The 24,777-nt window shown below is 39.2% G+C and overlaps 1 protein-coding gene and 1 long non-coding RNA gene across 5 annotated transcripts in view; one reads left to right on the top strand and one right to left on the bottom strand.

The window, feature by feature from the left end:
• The window catches only part of LOC130541322 (uncharacterized), a 62,422-nt gene extending 45,475 nt beyond the window's left edge, over positions 1-16,947 (top strand). The window contains exon 3 of the long non-coding RNA XR_010111535.1: positions 14,958-16,947. This is a non-coding gene — a long non-coding RNA (uncharacterized LOC130541322). The remainder of the gene's footprint in view (positions 1-14,957) is intronic.
• The window catches only part of CCR9 (C-C motif chemokine receptor 9), a 107,191-nt gene that overhangs the window by 33,142 nt on the left and 49,272 nt on the right, over positions 1-24,777 (bottom strand). Inside the window, exon 1 of one of the 4 annotated variants that reach the window (XM_055109781.2) lies at positions 16,942-16,980. The exons of 2 other annotated variants lie outside the window; for them this stretch is intronic. The gene's annotated coding sequence lies outside the window, so the exon portion shown is untranslated. Of the gene's footprint in view, positions 1-16,941; positions 16,981-24,777 lie in introns of those variants that run through there. One more of the 4 variants, XM_055109780.2, reaches the window with a different exon arrangement.

The raw sequence follows: 24,777 nt of genomic DNA, 5'->3' as shown, positions 1-24,777 counted from the left end.
AAAAGACATGGAGAGTTGGAGGAAAATGCAAAAGCAGATGTCATGGGAACTCGAGTACTTTTGTTGACATAACTAGTCTCTCTCCCTCCATGGGCAGACCCACTGGAGGAGCCAAATTGCAATCCTGAGGGAAATAGTTTTAAACCAGAGGATTGATGATGACATCATCTTTCATCTTGGGTGTCATCTTGGATGTCCCAGATTTGGGGGTGACCTCTTCTGTCTGGACCAGACATACCTGAATTTCTTTTTATTTCAATAAGATGGGGATTTTATGGCTCAAAAAAGACACAGACGAATCATTCCCTACCAAGGCCATGCCCAGCCATCTCCAGGCATTACCCACACTGCTTCTAGGCACCTTCCACAAAGGAGGGGTACATCAATGACACAAGGGAGTGTAGGCTCAGAGTTGGCTGCATTCTCTTAAAAGTTAGAGATGGACCAGAGGAAGTATGCTCCTTCTTATAGCTGTGTCCCATCCCAGGCTAGAGAGGGCAGAACTTGGGGGCCCAGGGTAATATCCAACCACTACTTCATTGAAACGTTGACCATGTTTTCTAAATGAAATATAGAAGAGCAAGCAAGCATGGCTTTAAGCAAGCATGACTGGAAGGCATGGCATCTTCTTTTTCCTGCTTCTAGGAAAGTCTTCATGAAGTGAACAATAAAAATTGATTACATTCTGCCTAGTCTAGCATCCCAAGGGTTTCCCATAACAAACCTACAGCATCAGTAGACTTGGTTGCCCATGCACTCCTCGCACAGCAGGACTGACCTTGCCAATGGCCTTTATCCATGGTCCTCCATCCCTGAGCAATGCCAGTGGTGATCTTTGTGATCTCGTGCTCTGCCCGTCCCTTCCTGCCCATGCACATGCACTGTCTTTAGCTCTTGAGTCAGTGTCACACAAGACCTGCTAGCCTGAGGGACACTCTGCCTTCTCTCTGCTGTGGTCATCATGCGTGCATTTCTTGTCTGACTTTGTGGGAATGCTCTTCAAAGTGGGGATCTTATTAAAATACAGATTCTGAGTCAGTAGGTCTGGGGTGGGGCCTGAGAGTCTGCATTTCTAACAAGCTCTCAGGCAATGCCCATGATGCTGGGCCAGGACCACATTTGGATGTCAAGGGAGAGTCTTATATCCACGTTTGGGAGGTGTGGGGAGAAGGCCTGCCCCATGGTAGCCTTCTAAACAGAGAAGGACCATAAGGGCTTGATGAGACAATGTATCAGAGAGGCTTGTAAACTGTAATATGTTGGGAAAATATCGGCTGTTATTATGATTTTCTATCATGTAGATGATATACTTGCTTTGGAATCAGAGAGAGTTGGGTTTACCCCCTCTACCACTGACTGAGAATTTGAGCAAGTCACTCAATCTTGTTAAGCCTCACTTTTCTTAACTATAAAATGAGAGGCTATTATTTAAACAAAGCTATATTTGCAGATATTGACTCAATACGTATTTACATATTCATTTCTCTCTCTGTTGACCTAAATGAACAAAAGCTTTACATGTGTGTATGTGAGTAACTCACTAAACATTTCTGCTAAATGCTGAGAATCTAGAACCAGAACTTGGCTAAAAATCCACTCTAAAACTGTTTAATGAAACAGCTTTGTTAAGAGTCATCTGGCTCTCTAAGGTTTGAAAAACTTCTCAGGGAACCCAGAATGATTTATGGTTTGCTACCACAACTCTACGAAGCGAGTGGTTTCAATCAAGTTTCACTTGCACAAGTTCAGTAGAAAGCTGGGGAAAATCCTCTTTTTTTTTTTTTTTTTTGCAAAAAAATTGAAATACTTTAAAAAAATTTATATATATATGTATTTTTATTATACTTTAAGTTCTAGGGTACATGTGCACAACGTGCAGGTTTGTTACATATGTATACATGTGCCATGCTGGTGTGCTGCACTCTGGATAGCTCTGGTGATGAGAAGGATTCAAGGGCAGCAATTTTCTTTCAAGAGGATTTTCCATTATATATATATAGCATTAAGAGATATACCTAATGGAAAATCTTCTTGAAAGAAAATTGCTGCCCTTGAATCCTTCTCATCACCAGAGCTATCCAGAGACAGAACATGGAACCCATTCCAATGGGGCTGACATTTATCTTTGGCTAATATAGGTTTTCTTGTTCGTTGTCGTTGTTGTTTTGAGACAGGGTCTTGCTCTGTCACCCAGGCTAGAGTGCAGTGGTGCGATCACAGCTCACTGCAGCCTCGACCTCCCAGGCTCAAGTGATCCTCCCACATCAGCCTCCCAAGTAGCTGGGACTACAGGCATGCACCACCGTGCCCAGCTAATTTTTTGACATTTTGTAGAGATGAGGTCTCACTATGTTGCCCAGGCTGGTCTTGAATTCCTGGGCTCAAGGAATCCTCTCGCTTCCTCCTCCCAAAATGCTGGGATTACAGGCATGAGCCACGGTGCCCAGCCTAAGATGAGTTTTCTAAAGAAGTGCTAAATAGTAACAATATAAACTTCCAGCCTTGCCTTTTAATTCCAATTCACCCCAAAGATTCTTCAAGCAAGGTTGATGGATGTGTTCAGAATAGCAGGTGCAAGAAAAAAAAACTTGAATTGCGGGAATTTGGCAGGAGCCAAGGACAGTTCTGGCACAAGAATGGCCCGGAAGTGCCCATCATTACAAGTTTACTCTCTGCCAGCATTGTCATAAGCAGTTTTTACACCATATTTTAAAATTTTAACAACACCTTGAGAGGAAGATATTATTATTACTCCCATTTACCAAAGGGGAAACTGAGTGAAAGAGAAGGCAATTAACAAATTAATTTAAAAGATGAAAAATGTAACTATCTTTCGGTTTTTTTTTTTTTTTTTTTTTTTTGAGATTGAGTCTTGCTCTGTCACCCAGGCCGGAGTGTAGTGGCATGATCTCGGCTCACTGCAACCTCAGCCTCCTGGGTTCAAGCGATTCTCCTGCCTCAGCCGCCTAAGTAGCTGGGATTACAGGCATGCGCCACCATGCCCAGCTAATTTTTGTATTTTTAGTAAAGATGGGGTTTCACTATGTTGCCCAGGCTGGTCTCGAACTCCTGACCTCAAGTGATCCTCCTGCCTCAGCCTCCCAAAGTGCTGGGATTACAGGCGTGAGCCACTTCACCTGGCCGCAACTATCTTATTTTTAGCTACACAATGTAAAACCGAATTGTTAACCTACTTAATTGGATCCATTAATTGTTGTGGGATAGCCTCTATGGTGAATACAAGTCTTCTGTGGTATACACAAAGCTGAATATTACAGCACTATTGATTATATTGAAAGACTCTAAACAACCCAAGTCTAAAATCAATTACTGTAGATCCAGGCAGTAGAAGGGTATGAAGCCATGGTATGTTTTCAAAGAACTTTTAGTGACATGAAAAAGCCCTCATTATATACTATGAAATGAAGAGGGTAGGCTATTTTACACATTCATTTATTTATCCAAACTTAGTTATCCCACAATTGCTTTTCCAGCATAGTTCTGTGAATACGGCTGGTGAATCAGGCAGGCTTGCCCTTGTAGAGCTGACTGTATGGTGGATGTGAAACTTTCCTGGAAGAAAAAGCCCCAAAATGTTAACGGTTTTCTTTTCGAAAGTGTAGGGGCTTTTAAATTTTTCGTCTTCATTTTTACATTATTTCAAAATGTTCTATATTAAGCATGTATTACTTTTTTGTAGATTCATTGAGTTATGATTAGCGCACTATAAACTACATGTTTAAAGTATGCAATTGGATAAATCTTGCTGTAGTACACACCGGATCAATCATTAGCACAATGAAGGTGGTGAACATATCCATCACCCCAAAAGTGTCCTTGGACCCATTTGTTATTCCTTCCTCCCACCACGCCACCACCCCTCGCCACATTCAACCACCGATCTGCTTTCTGTCACTATAGTTTGGTTTGCATTTCTAGAATTTTATATAAATTGTAATACATAGCAAATACTCTTTTGTCTGGCTTCTTTCACTCAGCATCATTTTGAGATGCATTCACGTTGTCATGTGTACCAATAGTTGTTTCCTATTATTGTGGAATAGTATTCTATTACATGGCCTATACCAGTTTGTTATCCATTCATTGGTTTGTAGACATTTGGTTGCCTCTGATTTTCGGTTATTACAGACAATGCTGTTATAAACGCTCAAGTATTTGCAGGAACATATATTTCTTTCTCTCTTGGGTAAACACTCAGGAGTGAAATGGCTGGGTCATATGATAACTCTATGTTTAACTTTTTGAGGAACTGCCAAACTGTTTTCAAATGACTGTATCATTTTTACATTTCTACCAGAAGTGTATGAATTCATCGTTCCCTCTCTTAAAATTACATAAGAACTAAATGTTTACCTCCTGTTATAAAAAGAAAATCCAAAAACTTCAGAAATATAGAGTAAGAAAAGTGAACGTTCCCTTTTATTCCATCCCTTTCCTAGTTCGTCATACATATTTATCATTAAAAGTTTGGTGTGTGTTCATCTTTTCTTTGCAAGAGTCTGTGCATGTATGTGCATGTGCACGTGTTTGCATGTGGAAGCATGTATGTGCGTGTAAGTGAGATTTTGTGAGCTCTGTTGCTCTAACTCTGGCTTCACTCACTGAACAATGAAGCTTGGAGGTTGTTCCTCATCAGTGCATGTAAACCTCAATCTTTTGAATTGTTGCTGAGTATCCTACTTCAATAAGCAGAGGGAAGAGGTGTTTTAAAATGTGGTTAGAATTCTGTTTACCCTTCCTCTGAAAGAGGCAGGTCTCTTCAACATTTTCTACTCATGTGACAATTAGAGAAGCTCCTTCTTCTCCTCAGGAAAGGCTGCCTGTGGGGAAGGATTGCATTTCTTTCGGTGGATCTGGGTCTTCTGGGAGCAGCACAGGCATGATCACCCTTCTGGAGAGTGATAGAACAGTCAGTGGAAATGTAATGGATGGCCACAAGGTGTGACAGCTCTGCCATCACATTCGGTTTATGCTTGTTTCACGTTCCTCAGAGCAGAATTGCCTTTCCAGGCCCACCATTTGTTCTGGTACTTGGTGGTGAGGAAGCTCACTTTAAGTGTAGTCATTCTGAGAAGGGCAAAAGGGCTTCAACTCTTCAACTTTCAGCTCTGGAAATGAGTAAAATTGGGAGTTTCTTTTTATCATGTTAGAAAATTTACCACATTGGCTGAATGTGGTGAGAAAACCTACTCCCTTGTTTAAAACAGACAATAATGCAACACTCACTTGGTCAGCTAAACAGTTTTTTACTGTCTCCTCATGTGTGTTTTTTTCTCTCTTATATTCTTTTAATAATTAATGATACTAGGACTACATTAAATGGTACCTATTTATCCCTCTCTCAGCAATAACCTGGGGGCTAAATCTTTTACACTTATTAATACATAAAATTAGGACTATATTATAATAAAGTTGCATATTCTGCACTGAACATTGGCATAAATATGTTTTCATGTCATTAAATATTAACCAAATATTAAATCCACATCTTAATTGTTAATGACTTCATAATATTTCAGATATGGACATACCATAATTTATAACAGTTGCCCTGTGGTTGATTTTTACTAGTTGATGAAGATTTTGAGTAGCAATAAGTGAAGAAAAGTTATAAAAATTCTTCATTATGACAAGTGGAAATTAGGTTCTAGTAGCAATATTAAAATTAAATCAGGTATCACATATTAAAATTTTGTTATCTTCCTATGATAATGCCTTCCTCATTATTTTGAACTAATATGCTACTCTTTTTTACTCTTTACTCTCAAACTTTAGAAAATGTTTCACAAAACTTTTACTCAGTAATTTGATAGCAATTTATAATTACACATTACCTGCTAGTCTCTGACAAGTATGTTGGTTAAATGTCTACTTTTGTTCAACCTTTCCACAGGGGACTTGAACATCACAGTCAGTCTCCTACATAGTGTCCAGCTGTGTGTTATGTTAGAGATATCATGCATGACATTGCCCCCAAAATACATTTCTTAAAAAAAGAACACTTTCCTGCTTGACAAACAACATTATCACACCTAAAATTAATAATCATTCTTTAATATCATCTAATAGCCATTATATTATTCAAATTCACCAAATGTTTCCCTGAATGTCCTTCCCAGCTTCTTTGTCCAAACGAGGAACCAATCCTGGACCACACATTGCACCTGGCTTTTATGTCCTCTCTCTATCTTTTAATCCAGCCTCCAGTCTCTTCATGGGTAGCTTCTTATTGCAGCTGCTTGGCCAGTGGCCGATAGAGGCCCCCTACATTTCTTGCCAGTGGTGTCATTTAGCTTGTTCCTCTCTCCCTTGTATTTCCTGGAAGTTACATCTACATATTGATTAGACCCAAGTTAAACATCTTTGGCTAGACTGCGTCACAGGGGATGCTGTGACATAGGAATTCATGACCCCAGGAGACATGGAATAACTGGTTGTCCCACTATTCCTGATGCTAGGATCAACCTTTAGGTGAGGGTGATGGTGGTCTGATCCATCCATTGTACAATTCTGTTTTTCTCCTGAAGACCAGAGCCACATCATCATATTGTTATTTTGGCACCATACAGATGTCCAAGTCCCATCAACCACTCCCCTGAGGTCCTCAAGCACAGGTTGATAGTCCTTGCCTGGATCTACATTCTCATTAGGAATTGCAAGATTATGACTTTCATCCCTCTCATTAGGAATTGCAAGATTATGACTTTCATCCCTCTACATTTAGCTGGCATTCTTCAAGCTTTATGTTGTCAACTGGAGCTATTTGCTTACCTTGAAATATAGTTCCTACCTGAAGGACATTAGACACACTTTTCTTTCAGTTACACAATGTCAAAATAAGACATTGGTATTAGCTGCCTCGAATGAGTTTCTTCTGGCAGTATTCTTTTTGAGTATCATTATGGACTCATGAATATACATTCAATGCATGTGTTTTTATTGAATTATTCTTGGGTCTCATAATACTAGTCTCACCAGAAGCCAAAGCAGTCAGAACTGAGTTTGATTTAAAACAAAGTTTCAAAACAAGAGTAGCTCCAAAGATAACATTCTGGAAAGAACTACTTTCCTAGAGAACAAAGGCGAGATCATCTAATAAATTACTGTCATTGTTATTTATATCTGTGCTCCCTCCACATCTTCAAGATATGGGAGAATTCCAGAAGAGTGCCTGAGGGAAGGCTGCAAGCCATGAGAGTTCTCCGTACTGGTTGTCAGCAATGTTTCAACTGCGGCTGGCATAAACTCAGATCCAATGTCAAAAGCTAGTAGATCGGCCCATACTTTAAGATGCTTCTAAGCCTCCAAAGCCATTACTTTCTTTTTTCTTACTTACAGCAAGTAAGATTTCTTTCCCACGAAACAGATTGTAGAACCAGGAGGATCAGAGCCCATGTCAGACGGTCCCTCAGTAAGTCACTGTTTCCCCGCGAGGGTTGGTGGAAGAAGTGCTGACGAGAACAGTGTTGTTGTTGTTGTGAAAATCACTCCTGAGGAGGATAATGTGGGGAATCCCATCTCCTCCATGCCCTGCATGGTCCTGCAGGTTGCACTTTGATTTTGTCCTGTGTCATTATTGGTCACTTCCCTGGGAAGCAGATCTGTTTGAAGGGAAGCCACCACATCCCAGATCCTCACCTCGTGCATGGCCAAGGTTTGTTCCCCTCCAGTGGAGGCTGAAGGGTTTTTCCGGCCTGGTCCGCCTGTTCCTGGCTGGTACAGATGGAGGATCCAGAGGCTACAATTAATTTGTAAGTTTCTTCAAAGGAAGAGCAAAATACATAGAACCAATTCACACAGCTTTAAGACTCACTTTACCTCCCAAGAACAGAGACCATGTCTGTTTTCATCATTGTGACACCAGAGTCTAAGATGGTGCCTCACATATATATCAGATGCTCAATACACATTTGATAAACGAGCTTGATTACCAAAAGTCCATAGCTGGTCGTATATGATTTTTATTTTCTCAGGAAAAATGAGCTCCATAAGAATGACAAAGATAATGACCACCAGGTGGGGAATAAAATACTTTGACAAAAACTCGGTACCTTAGGCAAGCCACATGGCTTTTTTGGATCTTGGTTTTCCAAGGGACTGGTTTGTAATAAATGATATAAACGGCCCTCACAGCTTTTGGCTTCCATAAATAGATTTCATTTTTAGGCAAGGGGTAAGTAAATTCTCCTACTTAGTTACACTAAGAGACGTAAGTTATGAAGCCTAAGAAAGTGGTAGAATTCATACCAGTTATGTGCTTTACTGCTAGTTTATGGTCTCAGCTATGCTCCTACTTATCTGTGACTTTGTCCCTTGTATCTGCAAATAAGCAGGCACAAGAATGCAAACACACACACACACACACACACACACACACACATGCACAGAGAGGCACAAACACACATACACACACGCACACATATCTTTGCAAATATAATGCTATAATGCATCATCGCAAGGTCTACTTACTCATAGGACTTCTTTTAAACATTCCCCCACCCCTCCTCAGCACACATTAAAGCTGTAGAAAATGGTTTTTATTGTAGGCTAGCAGCCAGTTAGAAAAAACTTTCAGGAATAAGGCAGGTATATTTGGCTGGCTTCTGACTGAGAAAATACAAACATTCAGCAAACCAAACAGCACTTCTGAGCTTCCTGGGCTTTTGCATTTTAATCACTGTTCTCGATTTTACTCACAATCTCTTCTCTTTCAACATTAAAAATAAATCCTTTCTTGAACTTTTGCCCTCTGAAGTTTTGATCTGGAAGGGAGTTTTTGGGTTTTTTTTTTTTTTTCGTTTTGCTTCTTCACAGTCTTTCAAAATAATTATAATACGCACAGGCAGTCTCTGTACTGATACTAGGCAGGCTTGGAATAAATGCCACTCCTGGGCCCTCTCTAGTGTCCATCGCCTCTCCTAAGCACATCTGCACAAGGCCAGTGTACTTCGACCCTGTGCTGAATAGAGGTATTTCATTTTCCCTTATCTTATCTCTAAAAATAATCCTAACTAAAAGACCCAGAAGAAACATGCCCAAATGAGGGTCAAGCACAAACATGTTGGCAATGGACTAGATCAGAAGTCAGTGGGAAGATTTCAGCAGAAAATCTCTCCTAGCAGCAGGAAAAATATGTGATTTTTAAAATTAAGATGGGAAAAGATGAAAATGGTCAACGATTTCGTACTTATTACTTAAACTCCTTGGGTTGGGTTTCCTTGCTGAGGCAACCTTTTAAGAGACTAGGTGAGAATGCAACCTCTTCCTACACTCCAAAGCTCCACCCGGAGCCTGTCCTGTCTTCATCATTCGTTTTTCAAGATGACACTGCATGTCCCATGTGCTCTGTCACATGGTGGCCTCATACTGAAGCATATGAGCCTGGCCTAATTATTTTGACAAAATCTAAATTAATGAGATTAATTTCAGGCAAAGAAAAAGTTTGCCTTCCAAAGGGAACCTCACAATCTTATTAAGAGAAAAGCAGATTTTTCACATTTGCTGGTGTTACTACTTTCACCACCTACCAAAAAACAAAAAAAAAGCATTTATAAGATAAATGTCCATCTACCATCTGAATTACCTTAGGATTCCAAAGTCCTTTCCTTTTCACTTCTGTTCTTCCCAACTAACACACACACATATACACACACACATTCTTGCACATGCCTATATGCACATACATCCCTATATAGACTCATGGGCACACACTCTTCTCATGGCATAATTTCTCGAAAAAAAAAATTCTTGCAAGTATACATTTTATTTATTTTATTTATTTATTTATTTACTTACTTACTTATTTATTTGAGACAGTGTCTGGCTCTGTCGCCCAGGATGGAGTGCAGTGGCGCAATCTCGGCTCACTGCAACCTCCACCTTCTGGGCTCAAACCATCCTCCCACCTCAGCCTCCCAAGAAGTATACATTTTAAAATCTACATTAAATTTTTCTTTTTCTCTCCCTTAAAATTACAATGGCTGGTCATCATACTGTGATCATTAGACACTATTAGAGTTGCATTCTATGATTAGTATATACTTAATGCCATTCTATTTCAAATTTCCCAAATTCTTATTTTTCAAAAAGGAAGTGAATTTTATTTCAGTTCTGTACATTATTAAGAATGCTATATACGGGCAGATCACTTGAGGTCAGGAGTTCAGGACCAGCCTGGCCAACATGGTGAAATCCTGTCTCTACTAAAAATATAAAATTAGCCGGGTGTGGTGGTGGGAGCCTGTAATCCCAGCTACTTGGGAGGCTGAGGCATGAGAATCGCTTTAACCTGGGAGGCAGAGGTTGCAGTGAGCCAAGATCATGCCACTGCATGCCAGCCTGGGCAACAGAGTGAGACTCTGCCAAAAAAAAATAAAAAGCCATGTAATGTTCTCTGTGAAAGATCCACTTTCATTCATTTGTTAATTTTTGTCATTTAAAAATGAGAAAACTACTTCATTGGTGTTTTTTGTTGGTGAAAATACCAGCATAGGCCACATTCAGTGGCTCACATCTGTAATCACAGCACTTTGGGAGGCCAAGGTGGGAGGATCAATTGAGCCCAGAAGTTTGAAACCACCGTGGGCAAAAAAGCGAGACGCTGTCTCTACAACAACAACAACAAAATAGTCAGGCACCATGGCTAGTGCCTATAGTCCCAGCTACTTGGGAGGGTGCGGCAGGAGGATCACTTGAGGCCAGGAGTTAGAGGCTGCAGGGAGCTATTATCTCACCACTGCACACAAGCCTGGGAGAGTCAGATGTCCTTCTGGTAGATATGAATGGAGTAGAATATTTAGACCAGACTTTTAAGTTCATTATTACATGAAAATTATCTCTGCATAGCAAATTTTTAAAAACAGGAAGAGATTAGTTCCCATTTCTGCCTCACATGTTGTGTATCATCAACGAGCACCATCCAGGAGAATAGAAATCCTGCCTTTTGTTTTAGATTCTACTGTCAGTCATTTTTACTTTTACCTGTGAAATAATTTTTACAAGGAGCAACACCTCCAACTATGTCCCTATTTCTTGGACAGCTTCCTAGAGGCCAGAGTTCACAGTTTGTGCATTAATCGCAAGGTGAGTAAATAAAATCAACTTCCTCTGAAAACCATAATTTACAACTTTAAGTGAACAAACACCGATTTCTGTGGCAAACATCTCATAACAAATATTTGTATCCTCAAGGTTCAAGTCAACAATTCTTAGAATTATATTTTTAATATGACATTATAGGAAAACTCTTTGCTCTTTTTAATAAAGACAGACTCAACTTTTTGGCAATGAGATACAAGTTCAGATTTAACAAAATTCTCTATCTTTCTCTTTTGGATCTAAACAAAGGCACTTTCAAAACAGTTGTGTCTATAGCTTCTTATTTTCTCAAGATTTCCATTTTTAAAGCATTGAGGTTGCTCATTTTTCATTCTGTAGTTTATAGAGCATATGAGTACAGTTTACAAAATACAGCATGTGATTTTAAGTTTAACAAATGATAAAAAATATATTAGGGATATAATAAATTATTTCCATGACACTAGGTAAAAACGTAAGTATGTATTATTCAGCTCAGTACCTGTCACTTTGACTGTTTCTGTGTCACCATACTTATCCCAGCATTCCTGTACACTAGTCCTCCAGATCTTCCCTTGACCTTGGAGGTCATATTGAAGGGTTAATTCCCATTCTGGCTACAGTATTTACAAGTATAAGCCTTGTGGAATTTTTCAGAGTAAGGAAGAGCAACACAAAATAACCTTGTGAAGCATGAGATGCTTTTTCTTGATAATACACCCTGACAGCTGTTAAAAAGAACCAAGTATGGTAACATTTATTTTTAATCTACTATTCATAAACTTATTTACTCTTCTTGGAAATGGATATAGACAGGATTTTTCTTCTTGAAAATTGAATGTGTAAAGGAGTGAGATCCTGGAAATACTTTTTAAAAATTATGGTAAATTGATTTAATACATTTCTTAAGAAAAGCACAAAATTAGCAGACATTAAAACCAGCATTTCCTTTATAAAATTATCATTATGATTAACCAATTTGAAAAATCACAAAACCCTTTTTTTCCTTACATAGCAGAAATGAAAACCAAAAACAAATAAACTATGGACTTGGGGTGATAATGACTTGTCAATATAGTTCATCAATTGTAACACATGTACCACTCTGGTGGGGGATGCTGATAATAAGGAGTGGGAGGCATATGTGGAGACTGAAGGTTTATGAGAAATCTCTGTACCTTCCTCTCAATTTTGTTTTGGACCCAAAACTTCTCCAAAGGATAAGATCTACTTTTAAAAATTGTCTTTTGGCCTATTTGTCCAACCACATCTCTAGCGGGTTTTAAAAAATGTTTACTTTAAATATTTAAAATTGAGTTTTAGTCTATTAGGCAATTTTGTCAATGTGATTAACTCCTAGGTTGGTATAACAGTCCGAAAAGTCAGGTGTGAGGAAAACATCCCTTTTGTTTTTATTTTTAAATTTAATTTAATTCAAAGTCCTGGGACGTGCAGGTTTTTTACACAAGTAAACGTGTGCCATGGTGGTTTGCTGCACTTATCAACCCATCACCTAGATATTACACCTCACATGAATTAGCTATTTATCCTGATGCTCTCCCTGCCCCCAACCACCACCGACAGGCCCCAGTGTGTGTTGTTCCCCTCTGTGTCCACATGTTCTCATTGTTCAGTTCCCACTTATAAGTGAGAACATGCAATGTTTGGTTTTCTGTTTCTGTGTTAGTTTCCTGAGGATAACAGCTTCCAGCTCCATCCATATCCCTGCAAAGGACATTAACTTGTTCCTTTTTATGGCTGTGTAGTAATCCATGATGTATATGTGCCATACTTTCTTTATCCAGTCTATCATTGATGAGCATTTAGGTTGAGTCTGTGTCTTTGCTATTGTGAATAGTGCTACAATGAACATACACATGCATGTATCTTTATCATAGAATGATTTCTATTCCATTGGGTATATACCCAGTAGTGGGATTGCTGGGTCAAATGGTATTTCTCATTCTACATCTTTGACGAATTGCCACACTGTCTTCCACAATGATTGAACTAATTTACACTCCAACCAAAGTGTAAAAGTGTTCCTATTTCTCCACAGCCTTGCCAGCATCTGTTGTTTCTTCACTTTTTAATAATCACCATTCTGACTGGCATGAGATGGTATCTCATTGTGGTTTTGATTTGCATTTCTCTACCAATCAGTGATGTTGAGCTTTTTTTCATGTTTGTTGGCTGCATAAATGTCTTCTTTTGAGACGTGTCTGTTCATGTCTTTTGCCCACTTTTTAATGTTTTTTTCTTGTAAATGTATTTAAGTTCCTTGTAGATTTTGGATATTAGACCTTTGTTAGATGGATTGATTGAAAACATTTTCTCCCATCTTGTAGGTTGTCTGTTCACTCTGATGATAGTTTCTTTTGTTGTGCAGCTCTTTAATTATGTCCCATTTGTCAATTTTTGTTTTTGTTGTGGTTGCTTTTGATGTTTTTGTCATGAAATCTTTGCCTGTGCTTAGGTCCTGAATGGTATTGCCTAGATTTTCTGCTAGAGTTTTTATAGTTTTGGGTTTTACATTTAAGTCTTTAATCCATCTTAATTTTTGTATAAGGTGTAAGGAAGGGATTCAGTTTCAATTTTCTGCATATGGCTAGCCAGTTTTCTCAGCACATTTATTAAATAGGGAATCCTTTCTCCATTGCTTGTTTTTATCAGGTTTGTTAAAGATCAGATGGTTGTATATGTGCAGTCTTATTTCTGAGATCTCTATTCTGTTCCATTGGTCGATGTGTCTGGTTTTGTACCAGTACCATGCTGTTTTGGTTACTGTAGCCTTGTAGTATAGTTTGAAAGCCTCCAGCTTTGTTCTTTTTGCCTAGGATTGTCTTGGTTATATGGGCTCTTTTTTGGTTCTATATGAATTAAAAATTTTTTTTCTAATTCTGTGAAGCATGTCAATTGTAGTTTAATGGGAATAGCATTGAATCTATAAATTACTTTGGACAGTATGGCCATTTTCACAGTATTGATTCTTCCTATCCATAAGCATGGAATATTTTTTCATTTGTTTGTGTCCTCTCTGATTCCCTTGAGCAGTGGTTTGTAGCTCTCCTTGAAAAGGTCCTTCACTTCCCTTGTTTTCTGTATTCCTAGGTATTTTATTTTCTTTGTAGCAATTGTGAATGGGAATTCATTCATGATTTGGCTGTCTGTCTATTTTTGGTGTATAGGAATGTTTGTGATTTTTGCACATTGATTTTGTATCCTGAGACTTTGCTGAAGTTGCTTATCAGCTTAAGAAGCCTTTGGGATGAGACTGTGGGGTTTTCTAGATATAGGATCATGTCATGTGCAAACAGAGACAGTTTGACTTCCTCTGTTCCTATTTGAATACCCTTCTCTTGCCTGATTGTCCTGTCCAGGACTTCCAATACTATGTTGAATAAGGGTGGTGAGAGAGAGGGTATCCTTGTTTTGTGCCAGTTTTCAAGGGGAACAGTTTCAGCTTTTGCCCATTCAGTATGATACTGGCTGTGGATTTGCCATAAATGGCTGTTATTATTTTGAGGTACGTTCCATCAATACCTAGTTTATTGAGAGTTTTTAACATGAAGAGATGTTGAATTTTATTGAAGGCCTTTTCTGCCTCTATTGAGATAATCATGTGGGTTTTGTCTTTAGTTCTGTTTATGTGATGGATTACATTTATTGATTTGCATATGTTGAACCAGCCTTGCATCATGGGGATGAAGCCGACTTGATTGTGGTGGATAAGCTTTTTGATGTGCTGCTGGATTCGGTTTGTCAGTATTTTATTGAGGATTTTTGCATTGATGTTCATCATATCCCTTTGATGTTTTTAAGATACAACTTAATTTTTAACTGGAACTCTTATTTTCTAGGGAAGGCAGAGAAAATCCATCAAGTTGTACCCTACCCACCCTTTGGTGACTTTTCCAAGTAGCTGGGCTAAGTTCCAGGAGAAAGCTCTGTAAGTTGACAAGCGCATCTGACATATTATAATTATGTTTTGGTGGTGGTTGTTCCTGTTTTTTTATTATTATTCCAGATTAGATGAATGGGACAAGGAGAGTAGCTCTTAGCATAAAGAAGGGAATGGTGATGATTTTGAGTTATTTCAGATGTAATCCTAGGATGTTCTGGAAGCAGCAGGAGAGAAAGGAGAATTCATAAGCAACTCTGAATCATCTCATTGGCAGATAGTGATAAAATGGTTGGTGGTAGAATGAGACCAAGACACACTGATGGATTATGAGTTCTCTTTAGATGTGTTGAATGTAAATAGCTTTTGAGAATCCCACTTGGAGAATACCTGTAAGCGCCTGCAAATATAAATTGGGAATGCAAACAAGAAGTGTGGTTGGAGATGCAATTTTTTTTTTTTTGAGACGGAGTTTCGCTCTTGTTGCCCAGGCTAGAGTGCAATGGCACCATCTCGGCTCATCGCAACCTCCGCCTTCCAGGTTCAAGCGATTCTCCTGCCTCAGCCTCCTGAATAGCTGTGATTACAGGCATGCGCCACCACACCTGGCTAATTTTGTATTTTTAGTAGAGACGGGATTCCTCCTTGTTGGTCAGGCTGGTCTCGAACTCCTGACCTCAGGTGATCCGCCTGCCTTGGCCTCCCAATGTGCTGGGATTACAGGTGTGAACCACCGCACCTGGCTGGAGATGCAGATTTGATGGTCATCCTCAGATGCAACAGATGAAACCCTGGGAATGAATGGAATTACACAGCCAAGGGGGATACATGGTAAAACAAAGCAGCTGAGGAGAATTTTCAAGGGATACCAATGTTCAGGGGTGTGTAGCAGAGGAGCCAAACATGGACAGCAAGAAACCACAGAAAGGAGAGGGCAGAGTAGCAAAAGCCCAGGAAACTGTAAAGGAGGAGGTGTCCATAGTGTAAAATGGTGCAGACCTGAGACAAGGCATTCAATCTGGCAGCCATCAGCTCATTTGATGGCTTTTGAGAAGTCTGTTTCAGTAGGGAGGAGGAGAAGAAAGCCAAAATGCAGAGTGAATGACAGGTGAAGTGCAAGAAGTCAATAGAGGCCACTCTCTGGAGGAGTTTAGCAATAAAGAGGAGAAGAAGTTAGGGCAGCTGACTATAGAAAAGGTGTGGACAAAGAAAGGGTTGGCTTAGCATTGTTTATGGATTATCATTGTTTATGGTTTGTCATTGTTTTCTTTTTTAATGTGGAGGAGACTTGAGAATGACTTTAAACTGAGGAAGGATCAAAGAAAAGGGAAGAAAATGAAGATATAGAGCCAAAAAGAAAAATCTTAAGGGATAATTGATGGAGCTTGGTCCTAGCAGAGGTAGAAGGGCTTAGATGAGAATGGGATCTAGTTAACCCTGGACAAGAGTTCTTGCGAATCAGTAGAGCAAGAAGAGAAGAAAATACATGGGTGTCCTAGAGGAAAAGATGAGAGCTTAGAATCTTTTTGTAGCCCCATGACACTTATTACACATTTAATAATTTTGCTCTCTATATCTGTGAAAAGAGTAAATAGTAAACCACGAATGATAATCATTGCTCTCAAAGTAAGTCACACCAAAATTTCTATGCACCTTGCCTCAAAAAAAGATGTTTCCCCTAGTGTAGCAAGAAAGTGAACCTAATGTTCATAATATTCCTACATGATATAACTTTGTGTCCCTCAAAAAATATATGGTGACTTTCTGTTTAATTTTGCTATTAAATATGTGAATGGGACCTGCCCAGTACATCTAATTCAAATCAAAGAAATTTTGACAGGACTTTACCAAAACCAAGCATGCCTGCTCAAAGAAAGCTCATGAAAAGGGTTATGAAACAATTAATCAACCACAAGTAAAGCCCTTCCATCTGTTCCACCTACCCCACCTTCAGTGTGAAAGGCCTGGGTCTCTTCAGCCATCTGGAGAAAAAAAGAAGAAAAAGCTAAAAATAGTGGCTGCAACCAAAATGAAAGTATCTAAATGTTGGTAACAGTGTTTGAAGAGGAAAGGGCATGTTCCTTTGAGTGGTTTCCAATCTAGGTCTCATGGCCTGAAATGTCTGCCTAACTTCTGATTTAAAGAGAACAGAAATAAATACTGGCTCTTAGAAAGAAGGTGCCTTGATTGGGGTGAGCACATAAAACAATGGAAAAAGTGACAAAAGCTGCTTTTGTCTTACCTTTTGTTTTCTCTTTTCATTATTAAACTGTAAAAGTAATGCCTGTCTGCTTAAGAAATAAATTCAAGTTACAGACATATATAAAGTAGGGATCAACCACCTCCCATCCCTACTGCCACTCTAGCACCTCTTCCCACATTTTGATGTGAGGAGTTTATTGCTTTACCTTTCCAAATTTGCATGTATGTGTGTTTATAAAAATGGGATCTTACTATTCTCCAACTTGACTTTTTTTCTTTTCACTATATACTATGGAAATTTTTCCATGTCCGTGCACATGGATTCTTCCTTGTTCTTTTGACGGCTACAGAAAACTACTCTTTTATTGCTCCATAATTCATTTAGTCAGTCCCCCATAAGAGGATCATTTAAACTATCTCAAGACTTTTTACCACAGAAAAAGCTGCTGTAAACATCTCTGTACATACATCTTTGTGGTCTTGTTGTTTCTTAAATAAATTCTTAGAAGTGAAGGCAAATTGCTGGCTTAAAGGGTGTGTACCTTTTCAGTTTTGATGACAATTTCCAGACTGTCCTCCAAAAAATGTCATACTAGCTTATCCTCCTATCAACAGTTTTTAAGAGTGCCTTTTTCCTCATGCCCCAGACACTACTGAGTGTTAATACTCTTTAAATATTTTCTTGCTTATAGATAAAGGTACTTTCTTTGAGCAAAAGGTTAGGGATATTAAGGGAACTTCCCTTCTAGAAAAGTAGCAGGAGGATCATATGTTAAGATTTAAGAGAAGGGAGGGAGATGAACGTGTCAGGACTAGGAATGCTTTGGGAGACAGCCACTTGGGTAGAGTGGAGCAGGAGCTGACCCACAATGTCCAGGCATCTAAAAAGCCCAGAGAAAATTGGGGAAAAAATGTCAAAAAGTTTTTATGAAGTCAATATAGTTAGTTATGTGACTTTTCTAGTTTGGGAACAAGAACAAAAAAAAAAATGAGAGACAGGGTCACCCAGGCTGGAGTGCAGTGGTGTGATCATGGCTCACTGCAGCCTTCACTTCCTAGGCTCAAGCCATCCTCCCGCCTCAGCCTCCCAAAGTGTTGGGATTACAAGTGTGAGCCACCGCACCTGGCTGGGAAAAATTTAAGGTTGGAATCCATCAGTATATTAAAATTGAGTGGTCTGGTGAGAAATAGAAACTTCTCATAGTTAAATGATTGCACAAAGGTTTGACTTGAGACCAAAGAGAAATGAGTCAAAGAGAAGGACTGATGGGCTAGAAGAAAATAGAAGTTTCGAAGATCACAGCTGGCCAGGCACGGTGGCTCACTCTTCTAATCCCAGCACTTTGGGAGGCCGAGGCGGGCGGATCATGAGGTCAGGAGTTTGAGACCAGCCTGGCCAACACAGTGAAACCCTGTCTCTACTAAAAGTACAAAACTGAGCTGGGCGTGGTGGCAGGTGCCTGTAATCCCAGCTACTCAGGAGGCTGATGCAGGAGAATCGCTTGAACCCAGGAGGCGGAGGTTGCAGTGAGCCGAGATCATGCCACTGCACTCCAGCCTGGGTGACAAAACTAGACTCCATCTCAAAAAAAAAAAAAAATCACAGCTAAATCACAATCAAGTTAGAGGCAAGGTTTAAGGGGAGTGAGAGAGTTAGAGCAGTGGTCAGAGAGTTGGTGATGATTAGCGAGAAGCATTTCTGAGTTCAAAATTTCAACAAGGCGTGGAACAGCTGCTGGCTATGATGGGGTGTGGGGAGCAGACAGGTCCTGAAGTGAATTGGAGCTGAAGGTTTCTGAAGAACAGCAGGTAAAGCCACGAACGACAAAGGGGTGCTATGTGGGTCATGCATCAGGAATGGCAAGATAGGGTGGAGCCATTCTGCAGGTCACCTGCAGAAATCCCAAGGCCTGATTGAGTATGCTTGAATGAGTGAATGTTCTGGATGCTGAAGGGTTGATGGAGAAGAGGGAGCAGCAGAGCAAGAAACAAGAGCTTCATTGAGGGAGGGCTGGTTGAGAGGCTGGCTTCACTCAAGGGTCAGGAGGTGACTGTGAAGGACGCACAGACTACCAGCCACCCATAGGTACAGGTGTTGGGAGGGAGAGGGTGGAGAGAAGGAAGCTTCCTCTTTGGTAAGGAGTGTTCGAGGAAAAAGCTGATGATCTCAGGACATCAAGAAATATATTGTGAATCCCACAAGGCATTCACTGGAAGCTGGAGAGGAAAAGTGTTGATTAGGATTTCTATCAGGCAATTTGGGGACACTGAAATGATTGAATGTGAATCAAGGGAATTAGGAATCAGGGCATCCGAGAATGGATAAAAGGAAGGAATGGTCCACATGGAGCTTCCCAGTGAAGGTGTACTGGTGCCTCTCCATGGTGGTGCTGCGGGGAGGAGGTGTGAGAGTGAGACCATCAAGTCCCTCCATTCTGCAGGGACTGGGGAGACTGTGTATCTGGCTGGTAGCCTCTGCATACTCATGCATGTCCTTCCATCGACTCACTACATGACCTTGTAAAAGTTACCTACATTCACTTAGCCTCCATTCTCTCTTCACAAATAAGAGTAATCATAGTATGCATCTCATGAGGCTGTTTGAGGATTAAACATAGCATGTTAGACATGAAACATGTATTACTGGAACACAGTAAATATGCAATCAATTAAACTATAATTACTCACATTGTAGAAGGTTTTAAAATATATATCCATTTTGAAGGGGAAAGTTTTCAAAATATTGTAAATTCTAAGTAACAAATACAATGGGCACATGGAAAAATCTCTCAACACACAAATAGAACCTTCTTATGTGGACACGACAGCGATCCTAGTAAAAACAAATATCTCCATGGTTTTCATGGCTTCTCTTACACAAAATCAAGTATAGAAATTCATACATTAAATCTCTTAAAATGCAAATTTTTTCTGCCTTATATATGCAGATATTTAAGTTCATGTTGTCTTCTGGTTTATATTCAGTCTCACTATTTTAAAATAAAACCAAATTATATCACATAAGAACAACTGGGAACCATTTATCTTCAATTCTATACACGAAAAGTATCAGTTCTGTGTATGTTAGCTGTTCAAAGTTATTCTCCACAGTCTTTTTTGTGGATGATTTAATGAAGACATTCTTACCACGTTAGCTTAACACTAGTCCCTTAGATTGGTGTCTTAGCTTCAATGGTAGCAGTAGACCAGATATGTAACTTTTCTTTATATCACCCTGGGTTTTAGTGTGTTCAGTTATTTTTTTCCCTGCCCAGGTCATTCGTTTCCTGCTTAATATTTTTAGCAAAGCAGTGACATTTTGGCAATATTGACTTCTAAAAGTAGAAGCTCATCTAACATTTAATCTCTTAGCGTTTGTAAGGAGTCCACATGCTGGGCTGTTTCAGGTATTGGTGCCCGTGTTTGCTATGTTCCCTCTGTCCTTTCTGCCTTGCTTCTCCCAGGCTAACATTTGCTAATCCCTGAAGGTTCAATTCAGGGATTTTCCTCAAAGCTTTCCCTGAAACCCTAAATTGAGCTAAGTGCCCCTTGCCTGGTTTCCTAAAAAGTGATCACATTATGTTGACATGACATGATCCTCTAATGGGTCCGCCTGTCCTGCTGGATGGTTAGCATCCTTGAGAGCAGGGACCTTACTTCATCTTTGTTCTCCCAACAACCGATAGACACTTTAGACACAGGGCCGATGGCCTATAAAAATGTTTGAAATCAGAAATACACAGTTGCACCTGAACAACATTGGTTTGAACTGTGTAGGTCTACTTATACATGGATATTTTTCAATTAATATATTGGAAAAATTTTTGGAGACTTTTGACTATTTGAAAAAACTCACGGAAATATCAAAAAATTCGGATTTTAATTAATGCATAAAATATATGTAAAGGTTGGTCTATTTTATAATTCACTACCCTAAAATATACACAAATCTATTACAAAAATATAAAATTTATCAAAACTTATGCACAGAAACACTTAGAGACCACATGGCACCATTCACAGCAGAGAGAAATGTAAACAAACATAAAGATGCAGTATTAAATCATAACTGCATACAATTAACTGTAGTACACTTTGTACTACTGTAATAATTTTGTAGCCACCTCTTGTTGCTAGTGCAATGAGCTCAAGTGTTTCAAGTATCAGCTTAAAATAGCTATGAGGCTAATTATCTCCACCTGAGCAGTTCATCTCTCCAGTAAATTATGTATCATAGTAAAAAAGTGATTTTCAGCAGTTCTTGCATATTTTGTGTGTAGTGCAATACTGTAAGCCTTAAATAACATCATGGTATCCATACAAAGTGTCACTAATGATGCTGGAAGTACTCCCAGTAAGCAAAGTCATGATATTACAAGAAAAAGTTGAATTACTTGATATGTACCATAGATTTAGGTCTGCAGCTGCAGCTGCCCTCCAGCATAAGGACCATTGTAAAAAAGAAGAAAAGGAAATTCATGAAGGCGTCACTGCATCTACTCAAGCTGCTGCAAAAACCTTGTACTTTTGGTGAACTACCTTTTTATCTTGTATTAAAAATGCAGCTTTTATGTGGGTATAGGATTGCTCTAAGAAAGGCATCTCTAATATAGTTTGAGAAAAAGGGAAGTCATATATGAAAACTTAAAGAAAAAGGAAGATGAAGGATCTAAAGCCAGAGAATTTAGTGCCAGCAAAGGATGGGTCGATAATTTTAGAAAGAGGTTTGGCTTTAAAAATATCTTAGTTGGCAGCTTCTGCCAACTAAGAGGCAGTAGGTGAGTTTCAAGACACCACTAAGAAAATTATTGAAGAGAAAGGATAGCTGCCTAAACAGGTTTTTAATGCAGATGAAAATGCCCCATTCTGGGAAAAAAGATACCACAAAGGACATTTATTCATAAAGAAGAGAAATGAGCACCAAAATGTAATAGGAAAGGATTATCCAACTCCAATGTTTTGTGCAAATGCAGTGAGGTTTATGATCAGGTCTGCTCTTGTCTATAAAGCTGCAATCTCTGAGCCTTGAAGGAAAAAGGTGAACACCAGCTGCCAATCTTTTGGTTGTACAAGAAGACCTGGACAACAAGCACCCTTATTCTGGATTAGTTCCATCAATGCTTTTCTCCATGAAGTCAGGAGGTACTTTTCCAGTAAGGAGGTACTTTTCCAGTGACTTTTAAAGTTTTCTTTTTATATTGGACAATGCCCCTGGCTACCCAAAACCCCATGAGTTCCATGTCAAAGGTGTTGAAGTGGTCTACTTGCCCCCAAACACAATGTCTCTAATTCAGCCTCTAGATCGGGGGTCATAAGGACCTTTAAGGCTCATTGCACATGGTTCTTTATGGAAAGGATTGTCAATGCTGTGGAGAACCCCAGCGGAGACAACATCATGGAGGCCTGGAAAGATTACACACCACTGCAGATGTCATCATTGCTACAGGAAAAGCCATGAAAGCCATCAACCCTGAAACAATAGCTGGAGAAAACTGTGTCTGGATGTTGTGCATGAGCCAAACAAGGAAACCATGAAAGAGATTGTAGATATGCAAAATAAGAACAGGGGCAAAGGGTTTCAAGGTGTGAATCCTGGAGAAAGATTCAAGAGCTAATAGACACCACACCAGAGGAATTAGCTGAACACAAGTTGATGGAGATAAGTGCTTCCGAACCAGTGCCAAATAATGAGAAAGATGTAGAAGTAGTGCCAGAAAACACATTGACATTAGACAATCTGGAAGAATGGTTTCAATTATTCAAGACTGATTTTGACTTCTTTTATGACATGGACCCTTCTATTATGCAGGCACTGAAACACGCAAATGGCGGAAGAAGGACTGGTACCACGTAGAAACATTTTTAGATAAACAAAAAAGAAAAAGTCAGACAGAAATTATGCATTTCCATAAAGTTACACCGAGTGTGCCTTTCTCTCCTGACTCCCCTTCCACCTCCTCCAACTCCTTCTCCTCTGCCACCCGAGACAGCAAGACCAACCTCTCCTCTTCCTCCTCCTCCTCAACCTATTCAAAATGAAGACTTTTATATTATCCACTTCCACTTAATGAATAGTAAATATATTTTCTCTTCCTTATGATTTTCTAGTGTTTTCTTTTCTCTAGCTTACTTTATGGAAATAATATAGTATATAATACATATAATGCATAATGTATGCTCATGAACTATTTATGTTATTGGTAAGGCTTCCAGTCAACAGCAGTCTATTAGTAGTTCAGTTTCGGGGGAGTCAAAAGTTATATGTGGATTTTTGACTGTGCATGGGGTCAGCACCATTATCCCTTGTGTTGTTCAAGGAGCAACTGTAAATGCTTGGGCTCAAAATATTAAAAGAAACCACAAAATATAAATTAGTAATTGTTTTATGGAATGTCTTCAAAGTGTAGCATTAAGTCAAACTAGAACTCAAACAGTAGTTATATAAAAACATAAGGGTTAAGTCATGAGAACTAAATAATTCATTCTCAAAAACTCCTAAAAGTTATATAAATCACCTCAAAGTTACATTTAACATGGGAAACAGGGATAGCTGAATATGTCTGCTGCCTTATGATATGCTTTCCAAGAGAGGGCATGTCCAGGGCCAAAAGCAACCCACAAACACAGTATCTGGAACCCAGTAGGAACTCACAAATGTTTGTTGAGATGTTCCTGTTTATCTCCAATTTAATTCTGCAAGCATAGCTCAGAGCTTCTTATAGCCCAGCCATACTATGTTATTATATAATAAATATTTCTTCCTTCAAGGAGCTTGCAACATAGTAGTTGGGAAGACAAACTCATATAAGCTGGCTAAAAATGACATTTCCATTTGAGTTCACTTTATTTTTCATATATTATTTATCCATCCCATTGAGAAAACTTCCAGTCATGAACACAGCTATTCATGACACAGCTATTCAGCTCTTCCAATAGGACTACACAGCCCCAGCTTTGTAGGCAAAACTTTCTGAGCAAATTTAATTTTTTGTTTACATTTTCTATGATGAAATGCAATTGGTGAACACCCTTACATTGCCAGAAGTCCATGGAAACATTTAGTGAAGACCACAGATCTAGGAAGACCCACATTTCTGAATAAGACACTCTTAAAGGTTCTCCATCCTTGTATAAGCTGTCAGTATATCTCTTTTTGTAGTTTGCCACTTGTAATAATAATAAATGTACATCTCTGGACACTTCTACTGCAGCACCTGATGAAAATTCTGGTTCCCTGTCCAAGACAACTCTCAATTTCACAATCATCACACTCATCCCCAACTTTTCCACACTCCTGTTAAAACCTAGCCCAAATTCCACTGCCTTCTGGAAGACTTTTCTGAATCTCTCCTCTCCAGCCTCAACAGAAGTGAACTATCTCACACCCTCTCTGAACTACCCTACTACTTACTGTCTACTTTGAAATTATTCTGCAAGCTTGAATTCTCCCTTCACTTGATTATAAGGCCATTTTTGAAAGAGACCAATCCCATCTTGTTCATTATTCCCTTCCCCATTGTGTCTTGCGAGTATCCAGATTTCCATTAACAGCTGCTGAATATACAGACTGAGCTTGT

This window comes from Pan paniscus, chromosome 2 (assembly GCF_029289425.2).
Source record: "Pan paniscus chromosome 2, NHGRI_mPanPan1-v2.0_pri, whole genome shotgun sequence".
Classification (NCBI taxonomy): domain Eukaryota; kingdom Metazoa; phylum Chordata; class Mammalia; order Primates; family Hominidae; genus Pan; species Pan paniscus.
This window is presented reverse-complemented; position numbering and strand designations above follow the sequence as displayed.